At 43.9% G+C, this 12,392-nt stretch overlaps 1 protein-coding gene across 3 annotated transcripts in view; it reads right to left on the reverse strand.

Moving 5' to 3' along the window:
- The window catches only part of CPNE4 (copine 4), a 1,444,425-nt gene that overhangs the window by 10,690 nt on the left and 1,421,343 nt on the right, over nucleotides 1–12,392 (reverse strand). The gene's annotated exons all lie outside the window — the stretch shown is intronic.

A 12,392-nucleotide genomic window follows, 5' to 3' on the forward strand; every position in this document is an offset into this window, starting at 1 on the left:
ACCTCTTTAAACCTGAAATGTCCACGGTTGCACTCCTGCTATATGCCGCGAAGGCATTTGATTCCATTGCATGGACCTACATGTTTGCAGTGCTGCACCGTATGGGGGTTCCCTACTTTTATACCAACTGGATCAAACTGCTGTACACTAGCCCGGTGGCCCAAATACGAGTTAATGGCCAGACTTCAACCCCAATACCAGTTAGGCACAGCACGAGACAAGGATACCCACTGTTGGCCTTACTTTTTGCGCTAGTTATGAAGCCCCTGGTCTGTATTCTGCGACAAAGGCATGCCGAGGCCGCACTGCGTTTTTTACAATGCCCATTAGCAGTGTCCATGTATGCAGATGACATGGTCCTGTACGTGCGAGACCCGGCAGTGCACCTAGACAGGTTGATTCGTGAATATGTAAGGCTTGAATGGTATTCTAGCCTTGCCATAAATTGGGACAAATCGATGATACTACCCTTCACGGACAGTCCTACGCCATTTGAGTTGGAATGTCCTTTGGCTAGGACAACTGAGCCAGTCAAGTACTTGGGTATCTGGGCTCACAGAGACTCTCAAGTCGTTGTGTGTGCCAATTATGGTACTGCCATTACGCGCCTAGAAGACCAAGTAGCTAGATGGATTAAATTGCCACTTACATTTACGGATAGGGTGGCGATCATCAAAATGGTGGTGCTCCCACGGTTTTTATATTTATTTGTGAATATCCCTATACGCCTCACGCAACTTTTGTTTCTACATTACGGTCACTGTTAATTAGGTTGGCATGGGGAGGCAAAAGCCACGAGTAAAGTGGGAGACGCTTACAAGACAGTATGAAACTGGGGTTTTTGCTGTACCTGATATGCAGTTATACTATCTTTGAGCCCAGGCACACTATGCCTATTACTGGCAAAAGGCTCCACTGTATACGCCACACATCGCAGTAGAGGTGGGTGCCACCCATCCAATACCCCTTAAGTCAATGGTACTGAATAACACTACTGTTCTTGAAAAGGACGACATTGACACAGTGAAATGTACGAATCAGGCATGGCAAGAACTGGGACGTCGGGCTAAGAAACTACCACTATATGCACCGGCGATGCCTCTAGTCCACCATATGGATATATCGGTGACTGGTGAGACTGGCTCACTTAAAATGATGCATGCTGCTGGGGCACACACTATGCGTGACGTACACCCAAATGGCCAGTTTCTGCATCTCTGTGATTTTGTGGGGATTCAAGAAAATGTCGCTATGCTAACGTTCATTTATAGCAGATTGCGGGCAGCATTAAAAACGTTGTAGCCTAGTTTCCCAGGGAAGCCACCAGCACTAGAAGCTCTGCAATCCCTATACACTGCACACAGCTCTAGTAAACTGGTTTCACGCTTGTATACAGCCTCACAACGTGATGAGGCATTCATTGCAGATGCCCCACTAGCAAAATGTAAGGCTATCCTGCCACAACCACTGACGGAAGACGAGTTGGAAATGAGTTGCTGTCTCACGATGCAATTTGCTGCAAATGGTAATCTTAAATATATTCACTATAAATATGCCCATCAGGTATACTAAACCCCAATGAAATTGTATAAATTTGGTTTGCAAGACTCTCACTGCTGTAAGAGATGTGGGGCTGAAAATGCAGATTTTCAGCATCTGGCCTGGGCCCGTGCCAAAGTAGCAGACTTTTGGGTGAGGTCACGACCACGTTATCCGCCATGGTGGGTGAGGCAGTTGAATGTAATATGAAAGTTTGTTTGTTGGGGCATTTATTGCATATTAAGAATGTGAACCGCAAACTTGTGTCGCTGGCTCTACTGTTGGCGAAACGCAGGGTCTCGATGCACTGGGATGGCCGCCCAGCTCCTAAATTAGCATACTGGCTGAAAGATGTAACATACTGTCGAGATCAACTCACATGTTATGCGGAGGAACTGCCCAGCGTGTCCCGGCGGTGGGACATTTGGGGCCCCTTTACCGTCTGCCTACTCGCTAACACTGCTGATTAATGCTATCTCTAATGCTATGATTAATGCTATTAATGCTAGCATTAATCTCTGATTAATGCTATCCATGTGACTACCCTGCTATTTGTGACCACCTTGACTCTGTGTACACATGTGATAATTGGCTCTTCTGTATTCTGTGCAATATATAACGATGTCCTGATATCACTGATGGTTCTGTTCTATGAAAATGTCAATAAACAGATAAAAAAATATATATATATATATCAGTAAAGAAAATGGTTGTGCCCTGATGATATCTACCAAAGAAGGTCGTACACATGTGGGATTGGCTGTCTGTAAAGCTAATCACAGCTCAAAGACAGATTATCAAAAAAAGCGACAAATGTCATTTGGACACTGTCCCAAAATCATATTAAGTTCACGACCACCCCATAACTTTTATCATAGACAGAGGTGTGTCGATAAACATCATGCCAGTGGAAAGTTTAACAGCCTATACCCTTTGCCTCACCTCACTCTATCAGGCATGAAGGTATATACTTGGACCACTTCTGAGCCACTACAAAGCCTAGGATCGCTCACAGCGACAATGAGACACAAAAAGACCTTCGTTGAGTATGCCTGCTTGCCAAAGTGTTTTTTCGTCTTGACCGGAACAAAGGATACCATCAACTCAAACTAGAGGAGAACTACAGGTACGTTACTATCTTTCCGACTCATGTTACTTTGTTCAGATATAAAAGACTATGTTTTGGAGTATCTTCGGCTGCTGCAATATTGCAGGATGTTATTCGCTGCATAATCCAACTCATGCTTTCAATTACAGTGATGACATACTGGTTTTTGGGAGAACACAAGAAGAACACGACAAAGCTCTTAACAAAGTGTGCCAGCTACTTGCTGATACAGGTCTCCCTTTGAATGCTGCAAAATCAAAATCTAATTTTTGGGCACATATTCGCTGATGGGAGAATGACTCCAGACAAGGTGCAAGCATGGTCATCCACTTGCCTCCCTCCCCCCAGGGATGTTGCCATGCTGCAATTGTTTATACACATGGCCAGGTATTGCTCAAGCTACATTTGCAAATTTGTTACAGCGAGTGCCCCATTGATAGACTTGACAAAGCGAAATGTACCATTTCAATGGTCTCCGGAATGCAACCAGAGTTTCAAAGACATTAAATATCCAATCGAGAATGCAACTGAAGTGGCCGACTTTGACCCCAAGTTACATACCGAAAAAACTGATTGATGTGAACCTGGTAGGGCTGGGGCCAGTCCTTGCTCAACACAATGGCCATCCGAATGCTCAGACACATTGTTCACTTTGCCAGTCAAAGCTTGTATGAAACACAATGTGCATTCTCTCAGGCAGAAAAGGAGAGTCGGGCTGTGGTGTGGGCCTGGGAACTTTTTAATGTATTGCTCCACAGAAAACGATTCACTGTCATCAGAGACAACCAGGATTTGCTTACAATTTTTGGAAACCAGAAGGCTAAGATGTCCCCTCGCATCAAAAGGGGGGGTTTGAGACCAAAAGATTATGACTATGAGATCGTGCACAAACCAAGGAAGGACCAAAACCCAGAAGATTACTTCTCAAAAGTGCTGCTACATTGTCACAGTTTGACATCCAAGACAACTGAAGCATATTTCAACTTTATCATGAGATCCAGCACACCAGCAGCTCTGTCTGTGAAAACAAATCACTGCTGCTACCAATGAAGATAAAGACATGACCATAATCAAAGAGCTTATTACCACACAATGATGGAGGAGAAGTACCCGGCCCTTTGCCAATGACATTGAATTCCAAAAGTTAAAAAAATTTACAGAATGAGTTAGCAATCACCCAAGAAGGTGTAATACTCTGAGGCTCAAGAATGATCATACCCAGAAGCCTAAGACAGTGGGCCATCAAGCTGGCCCTTGAAGGACACTGTGGTACTGTGGCCACCAAGACAGCCTTTAAGAGATCAAGTGTGGTTCTCTCAGCAAGCAAGATAAGCGAGTTGAGAAGGAACTGAAGGGATGCCACATTTGCAATTGTTTGTCTCCCAGGGTGATACAGCACCCAGTGACAATGTCTGACCTTCCTGCCCATGTTTGGGAAAGGGTTGCAGTTGACTTTTTTGGGCCTTTAGGAAATGGACATCATCTAATGGTAGTCGTAGATGAGTATTCATGTTTTCCTTTGGTGGAAGACCTATCTCTATCTTCAACAACCCATGAGAAGGTCATAGACATGCTTGATGACAACTTTGCAATGTGGGGCATCCCTGAAATCGTGGAATCTGATCATGGCTCACCCTGTAACAGCAAAGAGTTTAAAGAATTTCTTGTTCGACTCAACGTCAAACACCAAAAAGTACACCTCTCTGGCCCCAGCCCACTGGTGTAGTTGAACAATTCATGAGCACCCTCAAGAGGGTCATTCAGGGAGCATTCATGGAGAGAATAGATCTAAACCATGCCCTGTGCCAGGATGTTTGAGCCTATTGATCAGCCCCTCCCTCCACAACTGATGAGAGTCCACTACTTTGCTGTTTGGGAAAGCCATCAGAGCAAATATACCTCAGTGGACCCTGGATCGATCAGTGAACAATTAAAAAGTTCGAGACACAGACGCGACTCAGAAAAGGAAAATGTATGGAGATCGGCTTTGCCATGTCCGAGAGACAGCCTTTGACAAAGGAGACTAGGCAATGGTTAGGTAGAGACAGAAAGGCGAAAAACAGACACTCCTTTTGCCACTGATCCCTAACAGGTAGTGGTGTGCAAGAACATATGATAACAGCCCATTGTCCTGGATAATCAATCTCATGGGACACATCACATTTCAGACACCTACCGCAACAACTGTCGAGCCATGAATCCATGTGTGAAGCAGCTCTGAGAGCAGGTCTGGCTCATGAACCTGAGCCTAGGTCACAGATGTCTGAACAGGGAGGACCTCGATTATCTCAGATCACCCGGGCCGGACGACAAGGATGAACACCTGGCCGACTGATTGAAGTAATTTGATTTTCGTGATGTTCACCATTTTTTACTCAAGAAAGGGGGAGGTGTAGCACTAGGAGCCTTGTGGTTCTGGGGCAGATTCGGAACAGGAACTAATGCTCCAGGGCTGCGAAACACACTACAATAGGGAGACAAGGAGTGTTGATAGTTCCTCAGTTCAGGTTTCCTGTAATGTGGGAAAAATATTTCAAAGTTCAAGGACTGCTGCTGTGAAATTAACTGTCTATTGCGTTAGAGAAGGAAACATTTTCGAGGTTTTCAGAAAAATCTTAAAATATTTTTTTTTTAATTAGGTTAGTGGGCTTGGTTTTTAACTCTTTTTTCACCATTGCTCAACCTGAGGGCTCAAAAATTAACAGGTGGGCATACATCTGAGAAACCAGAAGTATTTGCAATTACTACAGAGAAAATCAACCAGTACAGTGGGGATTTCTGCAGTATTAGGTCTAGTGATAAGAGCAGGAGGGGGTTAATCCCAGGGAAGAAAAAGATTAGTAAATGTTAAGAAGGTGAGAAAAGCCCACCTACCTTCATGGGGATTCAAATAGTCTCCTAAGGGCTTATCTTATAACATACACATGGAAGTATGTTCCGAACTCATACTCGGAGGAGGTGTAAATGGGCTAGAGCAATAACCAAATACCACCATTTCTTCAAGGGAAGGAATTTCATCCAGGGGATAATAAACTTACTGTGGTAATGTACATTTCCGCTCTTATTGTGGATTGACACTCTGGGACAGTATGCAAGAGTAAATGCAGAGGAGGAGTATGATTGAATTCCATGATATGCATAGATCAGTAATTATAGCTGGGGGACTTTTGTTAATCTACAAAAATCGAAAGAGATGTACAACCCTATGAGGAAACCTATGATTTGCAGATTTTCTTCTTCCTTTTAAATGTAGGTAAATCAGTCTTTTAGGGCCCTTACTTTGTCAAGACCAACCTTATGCTGATCTCTTTTTTAGGTGTCTGTATATTATTAGCGCTTTAATATGGACCACCATAGAAGTGTGGCTCAATGGTTAGAGCGGCAGACCCTGATGCAGAGGTCTAGCCCGGGACCAGGGTTCAATTCCTCGCCTCGGCTGGTCTGGGGCTCAAAATTCCACGGACCTGATAATTTTCGCCTCGGTGCCTTTTCCAATCATGGAGTCCCACTCTGCAACTCTGGGCAATAGCTTGCTCAATCTCCACAACGGCCCCCACAACGCTAAGGATGCCTGGCCTCCACCTTGGGGGTGCCCAGGAGTGGACGCCGCACAGGGAAAGCCAGGACGGGTTCCACAGCGGTATTCGTACAAGCGCCTTGAGACCCTTGCGGGTGACTAGTGCGCTATACAAGTATCAATTTACAAGTATCAATTTACATGATAAGCACTAGATATGCTCCTTTGCTTCCCCCCTTATGCCCTCCTCCTGTCTTCCTTCCTTCATGCCATCCTTCCTTTTTCTCCCTCCTACTCTGTTTCTAACTCTCTTCCCCGCTTTCCTACCCATTTCATTACATCCATGTAGCCATCCATCCATCTTGACCACAAAATCAAACATGTCTTTCTGAAATAAGTCACTGGAGAGCAGCTTGCAGACTGCGGCATCTTGGGCTAAACCCGGCAGCGAGAAATCAAATGGCTTTTTAAGTACAACGGTATGTTCCTCTCCTCTGCCTGCAGCCTTTGTTCATCATAATTACCCTAGAGCTTGCTGGAAATACTTAAATAGCTTGTGAGCTCACCCGTATTCCAGCTGCTGAATGACTCACACACACCTCAACTCACCTACTTAAGAAAGAACAACATTTTAAAAATGTGATTATTGGTTAAACATGGCACAAAACTGTACCCCGTCGCTGCTTAGATCCTATAACATTCTGAAAACGGGGTTTCTTTTATTTCCTGCTTCCAGTTGAAGCTTAGATGCAGTTTTCCTCGTGCTTTTCTTTCTGCCTTTCAGTCACTGTCGTTTAGGCCGAGTTATTGAGCAGATGCGCTCAGGCTGAGAATCCAGTGCGGCGGCGGCAGGCACCCTCGCCAGAGCTGGAGGCCACATGCAGAGATGCCCACAGAGTCCAATCAGGCGTGACATTTATTTCATAGCACGTTAAGTTTTAAGGTATTTCACAATGGCTCATATAAACCGATATTCTGTGCTTGCAGTCATGTACCTTATTCCTCCCGACAGACGGTTGGCTGCTGTTCCCTGAACATAAAATTGCAAACTTCGATGAAAATTGTGCCTCTGTTAAATGCTATCAACTAGTCCTGGACAAATCACTTTCAACAAACGTCGAACTTTGTCGCAGTATGGGCAGATTAGTATGAGGGTATGAAAAAGAAGAGCTGCATCTCCCATGAATAATGACGGTATATTAAGAAAGATTATTGAGTAGAAAATGAGCATGACTTGGGAAAGCCAATAGGTCTTGACCATGATGCGTACAGGCTTTGCAAAAACTTGTTTTCTACCTCAGATAGCTGTGGTGCTTAGACAAGCATATGTGAACGCCATCTTGGAATAGGTTTGCTTTGCAGTAAAATCATTGAACAATGGCCACCGCAAAAGGAAAAACAGTCCCATATGCAGAGCACAAGTTTGAAAACAATTGAGTGGGGGAATTAACCTATTTAAGCAGCATGCAAGTGGCATCATGGTTCGTGACATCACCTTGCATGACATCGCACATGGAATCACAGGAAGTTGCATCACAGCCCATGATCTCACAGGAAGTGACATCACCAGTAGAGACATCAGATCTTAAGACCTCACACATATGTTTAGTAGGTCAAGCATGAATACTTTTGAGCTCATTACAATATTTAACAAATTAGATTTTGCATCGAGATTGTGCCAGAAAATTGATGCAACCCTGACGCAGAATTAGGGCCTCAACTTATACATTTTATTTCCACTTTTTTGCCACAAAAAAATTGGCAACAAGGAGAAAGGTGGCAGTAAATCTGTTCTGCCTAATTAGTTGCAAGGTCTGCATTTTAAAATATCTTATCGTGTTAAGGCATGTGCTGCAGAGATCTTTGTGTGTTCCCCCTCCCCTTTCCCCCCTTGTCCCACTGACCTGAAGAGATAGGATCTTTTAGCGCTGGGATACCTCCGGGTGACTACGCGCTCTATAAAAATAAATAATAATAATAATAATAATAATAAGTGTCCAATAAATTTAATGGAATAATAATAATGGTGAGATAACTCTGGAGGTTAACGTATTTACTCGAGAGATCTAGACCATGATAGGTACAGTTTTGAGGGTTAATATGTCTCTTGCAAAGCACATTATGTAATACGCAGATTTTTATTTTACTTAAATGGGTAAGTGGGTTACCTCTTTTAACACAAAGACCCTCTTGTCACTTACAGTTTACAGATTGTATTCCTTCTATTATAGCACAGTGAGCTAAGAAAGGTCATGTGGCCCCTGCACATTGTCTTATGTAGCACATCCTACACATTAATGTACATACATATGATCTATTGTCAATGAATAATGTGTACCTGTGATGTAAAGCGCTCTGACACCCTGTGTTGGGATGAGTAGAGCTATAGCACTATAAAAGAAATACAACAAAATAGTGGTATTTAAATTGTTATTTGTGTAAATACTAGGACAGATTAAAACATATGACATTCTTACAGTGCATGCATATCTCTCAAAAACGTGGACTGAAAAAAGTCAAACTCATGCCTCCCTTAATGTGGAGTGATACACTGTGAGCCTTTTCTTCCCCTTCATTGCATTTAGGTGTGAGCCTCCCAATAACTCCCAGCCAGGATACTCAAACAAAAGGAGGCCCCATGGCCCCTTAACTTCAGCCTTTGTTATGAGCTCAAATGGGATCTGAAAAGCCCCCTCCCCACTTGCACGTTTCTGCTTGAAACCAAAGCAGACAATGTGCAGACGCTGCTGAATGTGTCCCGTTGTTTGAAAATTACTCCGGCACAAGTTTAGCATAATTCTGTGGGATCCAACCTCATGGCAGGGTGGTAGACGACGTCCACCCTGTAAAAAGGGTCGGTGACCACCGTCTACCCATGTGTACCCTCGACCTGTGCCATGCCCATAAGATTGCCGAATGGCACTGGGTGCTTTGGTTCTAATAAACAATAGAGTGGGGGTGGGTCAAAGGAGGGATGGAAATGAACAGGAAGAGACATATTGAGGGAGAGAAAATAGTCCTTGGGTGGGAGAAACACAAATATAGGGAGGAAAGACCTTGAATAAGGCACAAGCAACCGAGATGCACAAAAAACCCATTGCATTATAATCTAGAGGGAGACATAAAGCCATCAGTAAGGCAATGTGGGATACAATAGGTGTGTTTGTGAACAGTAGGTGTGGCAACAAAAGCCAGCAGGAGGGAGATAGCAGTGCATGTATTGCCCTGGCAGAAACCTTGCTCAGTTGCTCTTTGAGGGGCAGATTTGATATCCAAGTTTCAGTCTGAGGTTGTCCGACAGAACACAACCTGCGAGAGACATTAGTTTGTATATATCACTTGCAGACTAGAAGTGGGGCACTGGCTAGTGACTGCAAACATTAGCTGAGCCTTTACAACACAGTGCTACTCTCAGCAGAGGTTTCAGTGGAAAGCTACTACAGCTAAAACCATGTAAATGTGGTTTTCTTGCTCAACTCATTGACCTGATGAGGCACGAGAAGGCAATAGACTTAAATAAGAATATGGCATGTTGAGAGGGCAAATGCCTGGGTTTCCAGGACTTTCATCCTATGCACTGAAGAGGAGGACTTGCTGCAGCGACAGGGCTCTCTCAGGCCTGGATGCCAGGATATCAGTAACAACACTATGGCCACATAAATATCACTTACAAAACATTGCTCCATTGAGTGTCATTTTTCGATTATTAACTTCAATGGGCCATATTCCCGTAAACAATTTTTAGAATACAATCGTTTTGTTATAGACTATGTAGGCTGTGGGTTTCTGGTATCAAGCCTTCACCACTACCTGCCAATGGGGGTGCATATGCTACACCGGTGGGAGACAGTCCTCATTTAGGGCTCAGCTTCTTAATAGAAATATGTCAGTCCTCATCCATTATGCCATATTGTTACTTTAATACTGATTCCCTACTCTCGATGTGGAAAGGGCCTTTGCCCAGTGCACCGTTCTCTAGGTCAGCAGGGCATTTGTTTATTGCTGCTGTATCATCAGCGGTGCCATTCAAACTATTTTGATCTCATCTCAATTTTAGAGTTAATGGCCAAAAAGATTTTTTTAGGAACGTACTGCTGGCACTGCCAAATGCCGGGTTGCCAAATGCCAAGGCTGTACAGTCTTCACTCCATCTCATGTCTTTTTCTTACACCATCCTAGACACCCTGCCTCTTTATCCCACTCTCACCTGTAGTTTTTCATCCTTTCCTTTTATCTTTGTTACGGTTTCCTTTCCTACGCTCCCTTATCCTTCCTCCCGTCTCGGCTTTTCTTCTGAAGAAGAAAAATAGGTCCTGAACCCCAAAAATGAGTGAGGGTCCCCAGCATCAGCAACCTCCAGCACAAATTAAGCACTGGCTATGAAAAACCATGTCATCTCACATGTAGATCTGCCCAGCTGGCAAGTTACCAATTTTCTGATGTGTAACATTTCCATGTTTGCAGTGCACCTATGTGTGACATTTCAGTACCTCGTGTGTAACACTTTGAGTGATACCTTGTTATTAGCATAACAATGCAGTTATGTGCATAATGAGAGATTAATTTGAGAAACTGCTCACATTTCCAAAATGTAATGGCCTGGAAAGGGCCTTAAAATAACTGCACCATTCCTGCAGTGCTGATGCAGTGCTTACATGGTGCACATGCGCCTTCAGTGCAGGCTCACAGTCAGTATTCTCAGGCTAGGTGAGTTAGCCACTAATACCAAGCTCGTTGGTGTATCAAAGTTCAACAAGGTACAAAAACTTGGATCCAGAGGGCAACAGATGTACAGAGCTTGCACATTAAGTGCGTGTAGAAAGATAACCTGGGACCTTTCCTCCTCCATCTTTGGCTGGCAAGCCTTACACAGGGGCAGCAGAGTTTGACAGCCTGGTATCTGCCACTACAAGCAGCCAGAAGATAACCTCAGAGCCTGGCAATGAGACTCTGCGGGTGGTATTTCCATCACCACATTTCTCCCTATTTAAGAAAATTCCACCAAGATTTTCTTGTGTATGTAGTCCTTCTAGGAAAAAGGATTCTCCATTGCCATCCACCTGTAAAGCAGGCCCTAAGTGAGATGGAATGCAAGGGAAATAAGATAGTGGACATGATGTACCATGCATTCTTGGTTTGTGATTACAAATAGCAAATCTACATACCGCTCCCTCTTTCCATTTATTGTCTTTTTCCCCCCAATTTTCCTTACACCCCTCAACTATCCACCCCCCCCCCCACTGTCCTCAGTTTACACAGTCCATTCCCCAATCTCATGTTCTCCAGAATCTCTCCACTCACTCACTCTGGACTTCCTCTTTCCTCTATGTTCTTCCTCTTGTCTTCCCCATTTCCCTCTCTTGTCTTCCCAATTTTCCTCTTTTCTCACCTGCCTCTTCTTCCTTTATCTCTGCTTATCAAGATCCTCTTTCTTCCAATGTCCAGCTTTGCTCTTCTCTCCAATATATTGTCTCCCTCCACCTCTCCTCTCGTGCCTCTTTTTGTCTATTGTCTCTGCTCTTCCTGGTTTTATTCTCCATGTATGTCTTTTTTCCTTTGGAAACCCTCTTCTCCTTCTTTTGCTTGTATTCACTCATGATTTCCTACCTATGCTCTCTTCCTACTACATTAAGGACTTTAATTCAACCTTTGTCTCTCCTCCAATCTTCCTCTCCCAATCTGCCTTTGTCTCTCCATCTTGTTTTTCTCACCACTCACCTTTCTCTCCCTTACCTTTTCCTCTCTCTCTCCTCCACTCTTCCTTCATCTCCTTCTCCCTATAATCCCTCTCTTTGGTGCGTAATTTGTAAAAGGATGAGTGTTGGTGTCCAAAGCTCTGCTTAGAAGCCCTCGGCCGGTGCTATTAAATGTCGCCGAATACCATGGCTGGGGAGTCTTGAAGCCACATTGATTCTCTTTAATCCATTATTAGACACCTCCTATGTTTATCTCACTCTAGCAGGTTTCTGCTTTCTCCCTTTCTGATGATTTTTGCTGTCTTTCCATTCTTTCTTATTTCCCTTTGTGTGTTTTTTTCTCTCTTGCTCTCTGTAAATGTCAGATGAAGAAAAATAAGTGCTGTTCTCTACAAATGATTCCTGGTGGGTCTCATTGCCTCCCACCGTCCCAAATGAAGCACTTTCTCTCCTTGTTTTGGATTGAACTCTGTCCTCCTCTGCCGCCTCTCAATTTGTCCTTCTCTCCAAGGTTTGGGACAGTTGAGTTTGG

Source organism: Lissotriton vulgaris, chromosome 10 (genome assembly GCF_964263255.1).
Source record: "Lissotriton vulgaris chromosome 10, aLisVul1.2, whole genome shotgun sequence".
In the NCBI taxonomy this organism is placed as follows: Eukaryota; Metazoa; Chordata; class Amphibia; order Caudata; family Salamandridae; genus Lissotriton; species Lissotriton vulgaris.